The following is a 12,038-nucleotide window of genomic DNA, read 5'->3' on the forward strand; positions in this document are numbered from 1 at the left end:
CACCACAATATCAGGAAGACTTTCGACACAAGGCACCAAGTTCGAATCTCCATCGCGAGGCACAACACTGAGGGTCTTCCCGCATCAAACCCAGACGAACCGTTGGCTCTGATACCACTTGTAGGGCCCGCTAGTCCACCCGTTCCTCCACCATAGTATGATATTGTCCGCTTTGGGCCCAAGCCCGCACGGTTTTGTTTTTGGGCTCCTTCCCAAAAGGCCTCGTACTATGTGGAATGGTGGACACTTATAAACTAGCCAATGTTCCTTCATTTTACCGATGTGGGACTTGGGATGAATCCCAACAAACCTCCCCTCAGACCAAGGACCACATGTCTCGTGATCTCCTCCCCTCAAGCGATAATCCGTCACCATCTTGTACCGCCGTTAACTCTACGGGACACGCCGCCTGAACACCACAATATCAGGAAGACTTTCGACACAAGGCACCAAGTTCGAATCTCCATCGCGAGGCACAACACTGAGGGGAGGAGATCACGAGACATGTGGTCCTTGGTCTGAGGGGAGGTTTGTTGGGATTCATCCCAAGTCCCACATCGGTAAAATGAAGGAACATTGGCTAGTTTATAAGTGTCCACCATTCCACATAGTATGAGGCCTTTTGGGAAGGAGCCCAAAAACAAAACCGTGCGGGCTTGGGCCTAAAGCGGACAATATCATACTATGGTGGTGCAAAAAGGTGGACAATCGGGCCCTACAAGTGGTATCAGAGCCAACGGTTCGTCTGGGTTTGATGCGGGAAGACCCTCAGTGTTGTGCCTCGCGATGGAGATTCGAACTTGGTGCCTTGTGTCGAAAGTCTTCCTGATATTGTGGTGTTCAGGCGGCGTGTCCCGTAGAGTTAACGGCGGTACAAGATGGTGACGGATTATCGCTTGAGGGGAGGAGATCACGAGACATGTGGTCCTTGGTCTGAGGGGAGGTTTGTTGGGATTCATCCCAAGTCCCACATCGGTAAAATGAAGGAACATTGGCTAGTTTATAAGTGTCCACCATTCCACATAGTATGAGGCCTTTTGGGAAGGAGCCCAAAAACAAAACCGTGCGGGCTTGGGCCCAAAGCGGACAATATCATACTATGGTGGAGGAACGGGTGGACTAGCGGGCCCAACAAGTGGTATCAGAGCCAACGGTTCGTCTGGGTTTGATGCGGGAAGACCCTCAGTGTTGTGCCTCGCGATGGAGATTCGAACTTGGTGCCTTGTGTCGAAAGTCTTCCTGATATTGTGGTGTTCAGGCGGCGTGTCCCGTAGAGTTAACGGCGGTACAAGATGGTGACGGATTATCGCTTGAGGGGAGGAGATCACGAGACATGTGGTCCTTGGTCTGAGGGGAGGTTTGTTGGGATTCATCCCAAGTCCCACATCGGTAAAATGAAGGAACATTGGCTAGTTTATAAGTGTCCACCATTCCACATAGTATGAGGCCTTTTGGGAAGGAGCCCAAAAACAAAACCGTGCGGGCTTGGGCCCAAAGCGGACAATATCATACTATGGTGGTGCAAAAGGTGGACAATCGGGCCCTACACACCCATCCTCCAAAGAAGAAGAATGTGCCAAACTTGAAATGGCACAGCATGCTAAGAAAAGTTTGAGCAACAATGAAGGTAAAGAGAAAGTTGACAGCCACAGTAATACTTTGTGCTGCTGATCTAATCTCCAGTTGGAAAATCTCACTAGGAACCAACCATCCCAATGGCCCCCAAGACCAGGCAAATCCAGCAACATACATGCATATCAAAACCAGAATCAAATATGCATATTTCTTGCCTATTTCACCATGGTCTCCAAGTTGTGTTGCCATGATGCACCCTATTATGACTTGTGAGAAGAACATCATAATGCCCCCAGATATGAACAAAACTCTTCTCCCTAGTTTATCAACCATAAGCATTGATATGAATGTTGAAGTGGTTCCTACAACCCCGGTCATAACTGCAGACAAAAGCGAAGCGCTTTCGCCTAATCCAATGGTTAGGAAGAGGATTGGAGCATAAAAGGAAATGACATTTATTCCAGTGAATTGTTGGAAGAAGGGTATGGCTATTGCCATCACAATGAGGCCTATACTTTCTTTGCAAGATGTTCTTAAAAGGGTGTTTGATGGAATGTGATGTGTTACTTGCTTCAATGAGGTCTTCAAGTTCATGTTGGACATCATTGGTGCCACGGATGCGTTGCAGCATTAGCTTGGCCTTGTGATGGTCCTTGCTGTGTTGGATTATGCTGTTGGGCGTTTCTGGGAGGAAAAATGACCCCAAAGTGAGCATTGAGGCCGGAACTGCTGCCATAGCTAGAGAAATGCGCCAACCCCAACCACCTTCTATCTTTTCTGTGCCAAAGTTGATCAGATTTGATGATAGAACACCAATGCCAACACATAGCTGAAAGCCAATGTTGATTGCTCCTCTATATCTTGGAGGTGCCATTTCTGAGAGATATAAAGGGACTGACTGCACAACAATCAAATTTTGTTTTCATATAAGATTATTATGTCAACAAATTTCGAACTTAGACTTTATACATACCACTACTTCAACCCCATGATTAAGTACAATCTATTCATTCTTCCATATAAAATTATACTCATGTTAGTATGGTAACAATGTTTGATAATTAAATAAGGTCAATTTTAAATCAAGTTTATTGACCTAATAGTTATAAGGTCTGTTCTAAGATGAAGTGAATTTGGTATTTTTAGGTTTGATTTCTATTTATATTAAAATAATATTTAGTTAATGAAAGTTATATTCTGCGAATGTAAATTAATTATTAATTGTCAATTTTAAGATATTATGTAGACCATATTTATTAAAAAAAATGATCAATCTTAAACATTATTAATATTGAATGATAAAGAATAATACATTTAATAGACATAAAGTTTGTAATATCAACCAATCAAAAATTATCTTTTAAGGTAGTCATCAAGGTTTTTAATTGTGGATGTGAATTTAATCATGCTTCTTGACATTGTTGGAAATTATGGGTGAATGCAGTCCCATGCAACTGCAATTGCAATTGTCATGCGGTCACAATAATTTCAAAAAATCTTGATATTATGATTGAAATTGTGGTTGTAAATCATTTTTTAAAACCTTAGTAGTTATTAAAAACGTTAATTAACTTATTACACGTAATAGTTTGATACCTTGGAACACTCCTACTAACAAATTTAGAAGGAGATCATTGTAAGGGCAAAGGTACCTGATTGGCAAAACCAATCCCAACTCCAAGCATAACTCGACCAAGTATAAGCATGTATATATTGAGAGCTGCACCACCAAGAGCTGCTCCTATGAGGAATGCAGCACCACCTACGAGTATTGATGCTTTTCGGCCAAAGGTTCTTGTGACTGGTGAAGCAAAGAAGGATGCTATAAGGCCTGCTACATAAAGTGATGAAGTGAATGTTGTTAGCAGCTGGCTATCGAACTTGCAGTAGTTGCTAATCTTGGTGTCTTGCTTCATCTTGGCATATACATCTGGGAAAAATTTCTCCAAAAATGGCACCATGGATGTTACTCCACCTGCAATTCTAGAAAATTAGTGAAGTTGATCAAGGTATATATAAATCACTTATCAAACTAAAGGATATAACTCCCAATTAAACGTTTTTGAATGTGTATCTTTAATTTACATAGTAAAACAAAAATTAATGACATAGTAGTACAATAATAAAAGAAAAAATTGCTTGTGCCACAATGTCTCAAACATTCTTTTGTCAATATTCTCTGTGTTATTGGTAAAAAAAATCGTAAATTTTGTTAAGTTTAATTTACTAACAAATAAGAAGAGAAACTTATTAAATGAATGCGAAACCTAATTTTTTTTTAATTTTCAATAAATATCCACCAATAATAATGAAGAGGTCAGAAAGAGAGTATTATTATCATTTCTTGTAATAAAATGGTAAAACTTTTTGTCTACTTAGGGATACTGTTGGGAAGAAACTTTAAAAGTTAGAAGGAAGTGTTTAAGATTGGGAGAGGTTGGAAGATTTTGAGAGAAAGAAAGGCTTGTTGTATTGAATGCTTCTAAACTTTTTGGCTTACATCCAAATGATACAACAATCCCCTATTTATACTAGTGGCACCTCCTTAACCAATGGTTAAGATCTTGCCACGACAACATTCATCTAAGGGCTATAATTCATTCTCTAGAACTTTCTAAAACATTCCTACAATTCTAAACTTTTCTAAACTTATCTAGAAACATCTTATGGATAAACATCTATAGATATTTTGTACATCATTCTAGAATCTTTTAGATAAGATTTTTCTAGAATTCTATTTGGGCCTTTGCTAATATTGGGCTTTTATCTTTTAAGCCCAACATACAAAATCAATTTATATTCCAACACCCCCTCTTAAACTTGATTTTGTACTCCAAGCAAACTTCTCAACTTCATAAAGACTTCTTTCTTCAGCGGTTTGGTGAAGATATCTGCTACCTGATCATGCGTCTTCACATATTCCATTTGCACATCCTTGTTGCTGATGCATTCTCTAATGTAATGGTAACGGGTGTGGATGTGCTTACTTCAATCATGGAAGACTGGGTTTTTTGCTAATGCTATTGCCGACTTGTTGTCCACGTAAATCTTTGTTGGCTCCACTTGTGGCAAGCTTAACTCCTTCAATAGGTTGCGTAGCCAAATAGCATGACAAACGCATGAAGTTGCAGCTACATACTCTGCTTCACATGTAGACAAAGTGACAATAGGTTGCTTCTTGGACATCCAAGTAAAGGCTGTGTCTCCCATGTAGAACACAAATCCACTTGTGCTCTTTCGATCATCCATATCTCCACTCCAATCGCTATCACTATATCCAACAAGCTTGTAATCGTTAGAATTTGAGTAGTATAGGCCAACGCTTGTCGTACCTTTGATATATCGAAGAATCCTATTTGCAGTCTTGAGGTGAGTAGTTGTTGGAGCTTCCATGTACCGACTCACGACTCCAACGGCTTAGAGAATGTCTGGTCTTGTACAAGTTAAATAGCGCAAACTTCCAACAAGACTTTTATAGAGGGTTGGATCCACCTTTTCTCCCTCTTCATCCTTACTCAACTTGATGCCGCATTCCATAGGAGTGCCAACTGGATTAGCATCATCCATCTTGAACTTCTTGAGGAGGTCTTTAGCATAGCTTTCTTGAGTAATAAAAATTCCTTCATTTCCTTGCTTTACTTCAATTCCGAGATAATATGCCATAAGCCCCATGTCGGTCATTTCAAACTCCTTGGTCATATCCTTCTTGAATTCCTCAAACATGCTTGGATTGTTCCCTGTAAAGATCAAGTCATCGACATACAAGCATACAATCAAAATATCTTTACCTTAAGCTTTGATATAGAGTGCATGCTCATATGGACACTTGATGAAATTCGCTTCTTTGAAGTACTTGTCAATCCGAACATTCCAAGCTCTCGGAGCTTGTTTCAATCCATAAAGAGCTTTCTTTAATCTCAAGACTTTATCTTCTTCTCCTTTAACTTCATATCCTTGTGGTTGTTCAATGTAGACTTCTTCTTTAAGAACTCCATTTAAGAAGGCAGATTTGACATCCATTTGATGTATCTTCCAATTATTCCGAGTTTCTAATGATATAATAAGTCTAACAGTTTCTAGTCGAGCAACAGGAGCAAATACCTCGTCATAGTCGATGCCAGCCCTTTGACTGTAGCCCTTTGCTACCAATCTTGCTTTGTATCTCTGAACTTCTCCTTTGGAGTCCTTCTTTGCTTTGTAGACCCACTTGACACCAATTGTTGTGTGTTCTTTTGGAAACGAGACTAGCTCCCAAGTATCATTCTTCTTTATTGCCTCGATCTCTTCATCCATTGCATTTCTCCAACTCTTCTTTCCAATTGCTTCTAGAAGTTCATGGGCTCACAGTCTGCAAATAGACAGAATAAGGTAACATTGTCTAGTTTTTCGGTTGCCTCATATATTTCTTGGAGACTTCGAAAACGTGGCATTCTTTCACTTGAGCTTTCATAATCTTGAAGGGTTGTATTTGGTGAAGTGGGTGGAGTAGTAGGTGGCTCTTGCGGTTGTTGTTATTGTTCCACATCATCTTCTTCAACGCACGGGAAGAAGGTATGATCCTCACAATTTGTCAACCAATCCCATTCTCCTTCTTCATCAAACACTACATTCCGACTGATGATTGTTTTCCTTGAATCAGGATTGTAGAGTTTGTACCCTTTGGAGTTGGCGTCGTAACCAATGAAGATGTATTTTTCACTTTTGTCATCAAGTTTACTTTGTTTCTCATCTTGCACATGCACATGAGCTATGCTTCCAAAGACTCTAAGATGAGAAATACCTGGTTTTCTACCGCTCCATGCTTCTTGTGGTGTTTTTCTACTAACGCTTCTTGTTGGAGAGCGGTTGGTTAGATAGACTGCACATGCAACAACTTCAGCCCAAAACTCCTTTGGAAGTTTTTTACTTTTAAGCATGCTTCTTGCCATCTCCAAGATTGTTCTATTCTTCCTTTCAGCCACTCCATTTTGTTGAGGCGATCTTGGCACTGTCAATTGTCGTCTAATTCCATTGTCTTGATCACAATACTTCTGAAACTCTTTTGATGTGAACTCTCCTCCACGATCGGATCTCAAGGCTTTGATCAGAAGGCCACTTTCCTTCTCAACATGGGCTTTAAACTTCTTGAAGTTCTCGAATACTTCTGATTTTTCTTTTAAGAAATATACCCATGTTTTTCTTGAAAAATCATCAATGAAGAGAAGGAAATAATTATTCTTACCAAGTGATCTTGGCTTGATTGGTCCGCACACATCTGTGTGTATGAGTTCTAATGGATTTTGAGCTCTTGAGTCTGACTCTTTTGGAAAAATCAATCGAAATTGTTTTCCAAGTAGACATCTTTCACAGACTTGGTTGGGGTGAGTAATACAAGGCAGCCCTCTCACCATTGCCTTCTTGGAGAGCAACTCTAATCCTTTAAAATTAAGATGGCCAAATCGAAGATGCCAAAGCCACGATTGGTCTTTGTAGCACATCTTGAGACATTGTTGGCCATCACTTTGAATGTTGAGCACGAACATTCTATTTCTCGTCATTGGCACCTTTGCAATGAATCTACTTGTGTTATCTCTTATAGAAAGGTTATTACTCTTAAGTTGAATATCATAAACTTTCTCTAAGAGTTGTCCTAAGCTCAAGATGTTGCTCTTCATGCTTGACACATAATATACGTTGGAAATAAATTGATGTTCTCCATTCTTTAGTCGGATGAGGACATTACCTTTTCCTTCCACCGCCACCTTTGATTCATCTCCAAAAGCCACGTTTCCCTTTACTGATTCGTCAAGCTCTACGAACATGCTTCTTTTCCCACACATATGGTTACTTGCTCCACTGTCAAGGTACCACTGATTATCCTCGCCTTTATCTTGGCCCTTGTAAGCCAATAGCAAGGTACCATCTTCTTGACACCTTTCTTCAGCATAATTGGCTTTCTCTTCGACTTTATTTTTGTTAGGGGCTCTACATTCAGAAGCATAATGTCCAAACTTATTACAATTGTAACACTTGATTCGTGACTTGTCATACCTTGAATTCGGATTTCCTCTCCCACGACCTCTGTTAGAGCTTTCTCCTCTCTGGTTATTATTGTTAGGCCTTCGTCCTTGTCCATGTCCATATGCACGCCCTCGTCCTTGTTCTTGACTATAACTTCGCCTTGATTGGTTGTGTGCATTTTCTTCTTTTCTTGAATCAACATGTGCCTTGAAGACTTGCTCCACGATCTCTTCCTTCTTTTTTTTCTTTTCTTGATAAGCTTGCAACGAACTAAGAAGTTGCTCTATTGACATGGCCTCCAAGTCTTTTGTTTCTTCGGTAATGGTGACAATATGTTCGAACTTTGGATCCAATGATCTAAGAATTTTATCCATAATTCTTACATCATCTAACTTCTCACCATTTCTTTTTAGGTTATTAGTAACTGTTAAAACTCTCGAAAAGTAATCGGAGACTAGTTCACCTTCCTTCATATGTAAAGCTTCAAACTCTCCTCTCAAAGTTTGAAGACGTACCTTTTTTACTTGATCTACTCCCTTGTAAGAGATCTTGAGCTTCTCCCATGCTTCCTTGACTGTCTTGACTCCGGAAATCTTCTCAAAGGTATCTTCATCTAATCCTTGATAGATTAAACAGAGAGCTTTCTTGTCTCTCTTCCTTGAGTCTCTCAAGCTATCCTTTTGAGCTTGAGAAAGACTCTCTACATTCTCTGGTTCAGTGTGGCCCTTCTCGACCACCTCCCAAACATCATGTGCACCAAGGAGAGCTACCATCCTTAAGCTCCAATTGTCATAGTTGCTCTTGGTGAGCATCGGGACTTGAAAAGGAACTCCAGTATTTGCCATTTCTCTGAAGATCTTATGGCTCTTGATACCACTTTGTTGGGAAGAAACTTTAAAGGCTAGAAGGAAGTGTTTAATATTGGGAGAGGTTGGAAGATTTTGAGAAAAAGAAAGGCTTGTTGTATTGAATGCTTCTAAACTTTTTAGCTTACATCCAAATGATACAACCATCCCCTATTTATACTAGTGGCACCTCCTTAACCAATGGTTAGGATCTTGCCACGACAACATTCATCTAAGGGCTATAATTCATTCTCTAGAACTTTCTAAAACATTCCTACAATTCTAAACTTTTCTAAACTTATCTAGAAACATCTTATGGATAAACATCTATAGATATTTTGTACATCATTCTAGAATCTTTTAGATAAGATTTTTCTAGAGTTCTATTTGGGCCTTTGCTAATATTGGGCTTTTATCTTTTAAGCCCAACATACAAAATCAATTTATATTCCAACAGATACAAGTTCATATAAACATTACATGATAAAAAATAAAAGTAATCCACATGTGTATCTGGTCATGAAAGTAATTACAACAAAGGAGAACAACACCATGGTCTTAGTTAGAACCAATACAGTTAACGTGAAATTGAGTTATACATGCCTGAAATTCCTATATCATAACCGAAGATAATGCCCCCAGTGGCAGCCACCATACAAGATAGAATCACAATAGCAGTGATCTTGCCACTATAACCTCTTCCTTCGTTTGCAATTGGCAACCCCGCTGCCATAGCTACCCTTACTTCAATTTGGTTCTTCTTCAATTTGAACAAGAATACATATGGCATTGCAATTGGCATAGATAGTGTCAGTCAACTAAAATTTTCAAATTAATTTACTTTAGGACCTTAAGCACAAAGTGTAGCCTTTCTTGACTAATTGCGTATACATCAATGGAATCAGCGTTACTGTACGTCTTTACTATTATCAGTCATGTTGTCCCGAATTTTGAATGCTGCTTTCATTGGTCTCTACAAAGGAACGTGCGTAGAACGTTGAAGTTGGACATGACATGTATAAACACTTGTGGCTTCTCTCTAATACACAAGAGTTGCTTTCTCATACAACTCTTTCACCGATAATAAAAGATTGCTTGTCCTGAATAGTGGCAAAACGGTCCTGGCCGAAGGCCAGCCCATTGGACACCAAAAATTGACGGGTTGGGTTGAACATCTAATGCAATAGCTCAATCTGTTAACCTTTTGGATAAAATGGTGGGTTGGGACATATTGGCCTGTCAATTTGTCTAATTTTTTAATTATTTTATTTTTAATATTAAGTTTAAATAATAAGTTGAAATTTTTTGTATAAAAAATTTGTTGAAAGAATTATTATTATTATAATTTCATATATATTTTATCATGTAGCAAATTTGAAATTTGTTGTTTAGAAAACTAAGTCAAATCTGTTATAATTTGAGATTTATTTTATTATATAGGTACAATAGTTTAAGTGAGTTCTTTAAATATTGAAAAATAAATATGTTAAAAGAGGTACCTAACATAAACATGCAAACTTTTTTTCTAATTATTATTATTATATTTTTCTTGGTGGGCAGTACCAACCCACCCATAGGAGAGACAAGCTAGGACATTATGCCTGTTTTCACATGATGGATAAGTCTGACTTAGCTTATTTTTTGACAGGCCAATAGTGGAGTGGACATAAATGGGTTAGACTGACATGCTCTGCTATCCTTACCAAATAGAAATGATAGCACTACCATTTATATGTATATATATACATACTTTTTTTAACACATTTATTATTATGTTAATTTTTTAAGAATTATGAAATTTTATACGTTTCACTTCTTATATAGTGAGTTTAATTATGGTTACTAATAATTAAGAGTATTGTTTTAGAGGATGTGTTTGGTAAAATTAGCACGTTATAAGCTAGTTAAGTTAGCTCAAGTTCATACATAAGCTAACAATTGTAAAGTTAAAATCTTTCAAGTTGATTGAATTGAAAGTATTTGCTAAGATTAGTTAATGAGCTAGCTAATAAATGTAAAATAATATATAAAAAATTTAATTATTTGAAGTAAAAAAGATATTTCAAATAAATTAGTGGGGATAAAAAAAGTTGCAGTACAAAATGTTGGTCAAAAATTAGTTGGCCGAATGGATAAGGCTGAAAATGTAGTTGAATATTGTTGGTCAATATATTACTCGTGAATGATATGATATGTATCTTGAATAAAGAATTGTTAGGATATAAATAAGGTCTCACATTAATAAAATAAAATAAAAATAAGAGTTTTTAAAGAACACATATACTCCAATGGTTGAGAAGCCTTTTTTATATAAATATATATACTTCTAGACAATTATAACATAATCCTAACAGTAGTATCAGAGCCACATGTTGGATTTAGTGAAAAACAATAAGTTATAATAAACAAATATCATAACATAACCCTAATAGTGGTGGTGTCAAAGCCACATATTGAATTTAGTGACAACTAAATGTTAAGTCCCTTGTTTGAAGGGATGATTATTGGGATACAAACAAAGTCTCATATCAATAAAATAAGATAAGAAATAAAAATTTATAAAATACACACATATTCTAATGTTTGAGAGACTAATGTTAGGTCCCTTGCTTGAGAAAAGAATTATTGGGATATAAATAAGGTCTTACATCAATAAAACAAGAGAATAAATAAGAGTTTATATATAACATTATGAAGTTGTGTGTGAAATAAATTGATACAAATAATAATAAAGTTATAATCCTCTTCTTGATAAATATATATCCTCTTAGACAAATATCATAACATAATCCTAACAAGAATTTGACTAGTTGGTGTGAAATTCAAAATTCAATTAAGATTTTTGAAATGATTAGACAATTCAAGGAACACTAAAGCATAAGTCAAAAACCAAGGGATGATCATAATCTAAGCGGTTAGGAAACGCAAAACTGGAAGAAGCCACGATCTAGGAATGTATCATGAAAAATAGGATCAAAATGGAGAACATGGACAAATGTCAATGTCATATGACTTAGCTAAACTGAGTTAGGTTAGCTGAATTAGTTGAGGTCAAGCAAATAGTGGCCAAACGTGGTAGAAACATGATCTAGAGGAGTTAATTAAGATTATTTTTAGTATGAATATTAAATATGTCTTAAATATGTTTGTAAATGACATTCAACCAATCAATTGATAAATACAATTATTTACCATATTCTTGTTGAATTTACAAGTTGTTGAATTTAAATTTTGTTCTCTATACTTTTCCAAGTCTATCATTCGAATTCTTGTTATTTTCATCTACTAATTAAGTGCTTCCTATGGTAACTTTTAAAAATCCATACCCAATTTAGAGGCAAGTTTCCCCTATTTACAATCAAATCACTTGATTGAAACATTCAAGTTTTTGGGGTTTGTGTTGGAGTTGGGTTTGCTGAATCTCATTCAGCTAAGTCTAATTAGCCATGCAATAATGAATGTTGCATAATGAGCTTCAACATACCAAAGAGTTAGAGGCTAGGAAAACATATGGTGGAGAAGGTTCGACTACTTCATTTCCTAAGAACATGAAAATTTTGAATCATATTGGAATGCCTAAGAGGCCAGTAGTACAGGGTAGATTGGTCTACCTCACCT

At 37.2% G+C, this 12,038-nt stretch overlaps 2 pseudogenes across 1 annotated transcript; both read right to left on the bottom strand.

The window, feature by feature from the left end:
• Nucleotides 1-676: 676 nt before the first annotated feature.
• Nucleotides 677-3,743, bottom strand: LOC109819071 (hexose carrier protein HEX6-like; annotated as a pseudogene). Its single transcript, XR_014430256.1, has 2 exons — nt 3,228-3,743; nt 677-2,473 (listed from the first exon to the last, which is right to left on the bottom strand). The product of XR_014430256.1 is annotated as a hexose carrier protein HEX6-like (transcript).
• An 820-nt stretch (nt 3,744-4,563) lies between these two features.
• Nucleotides 4,564-4,968, bottom strand: LOC145952744 (secreted RxLR effector protein 161 pseudogene; annotated as a pseudogene).
• Between the last annotated feature and the right edge of the window lie 7,070 nt (nt 4,969-12,038).

Source organism: Cajanus cajan, chromosome 10 (assembly GCF_000230855.2).
Source record: "Cajanus cajan strain Asha chromosome 10, NIPB_CcT2T_4, whole genome shotgun sequence".
Lineage (NCBI taxonomy): Eukaryota > Viridiplantae > Streptophyta > Magnoliopsida > Fabales > Fabaceae > Cajanus > Cajanus cajan.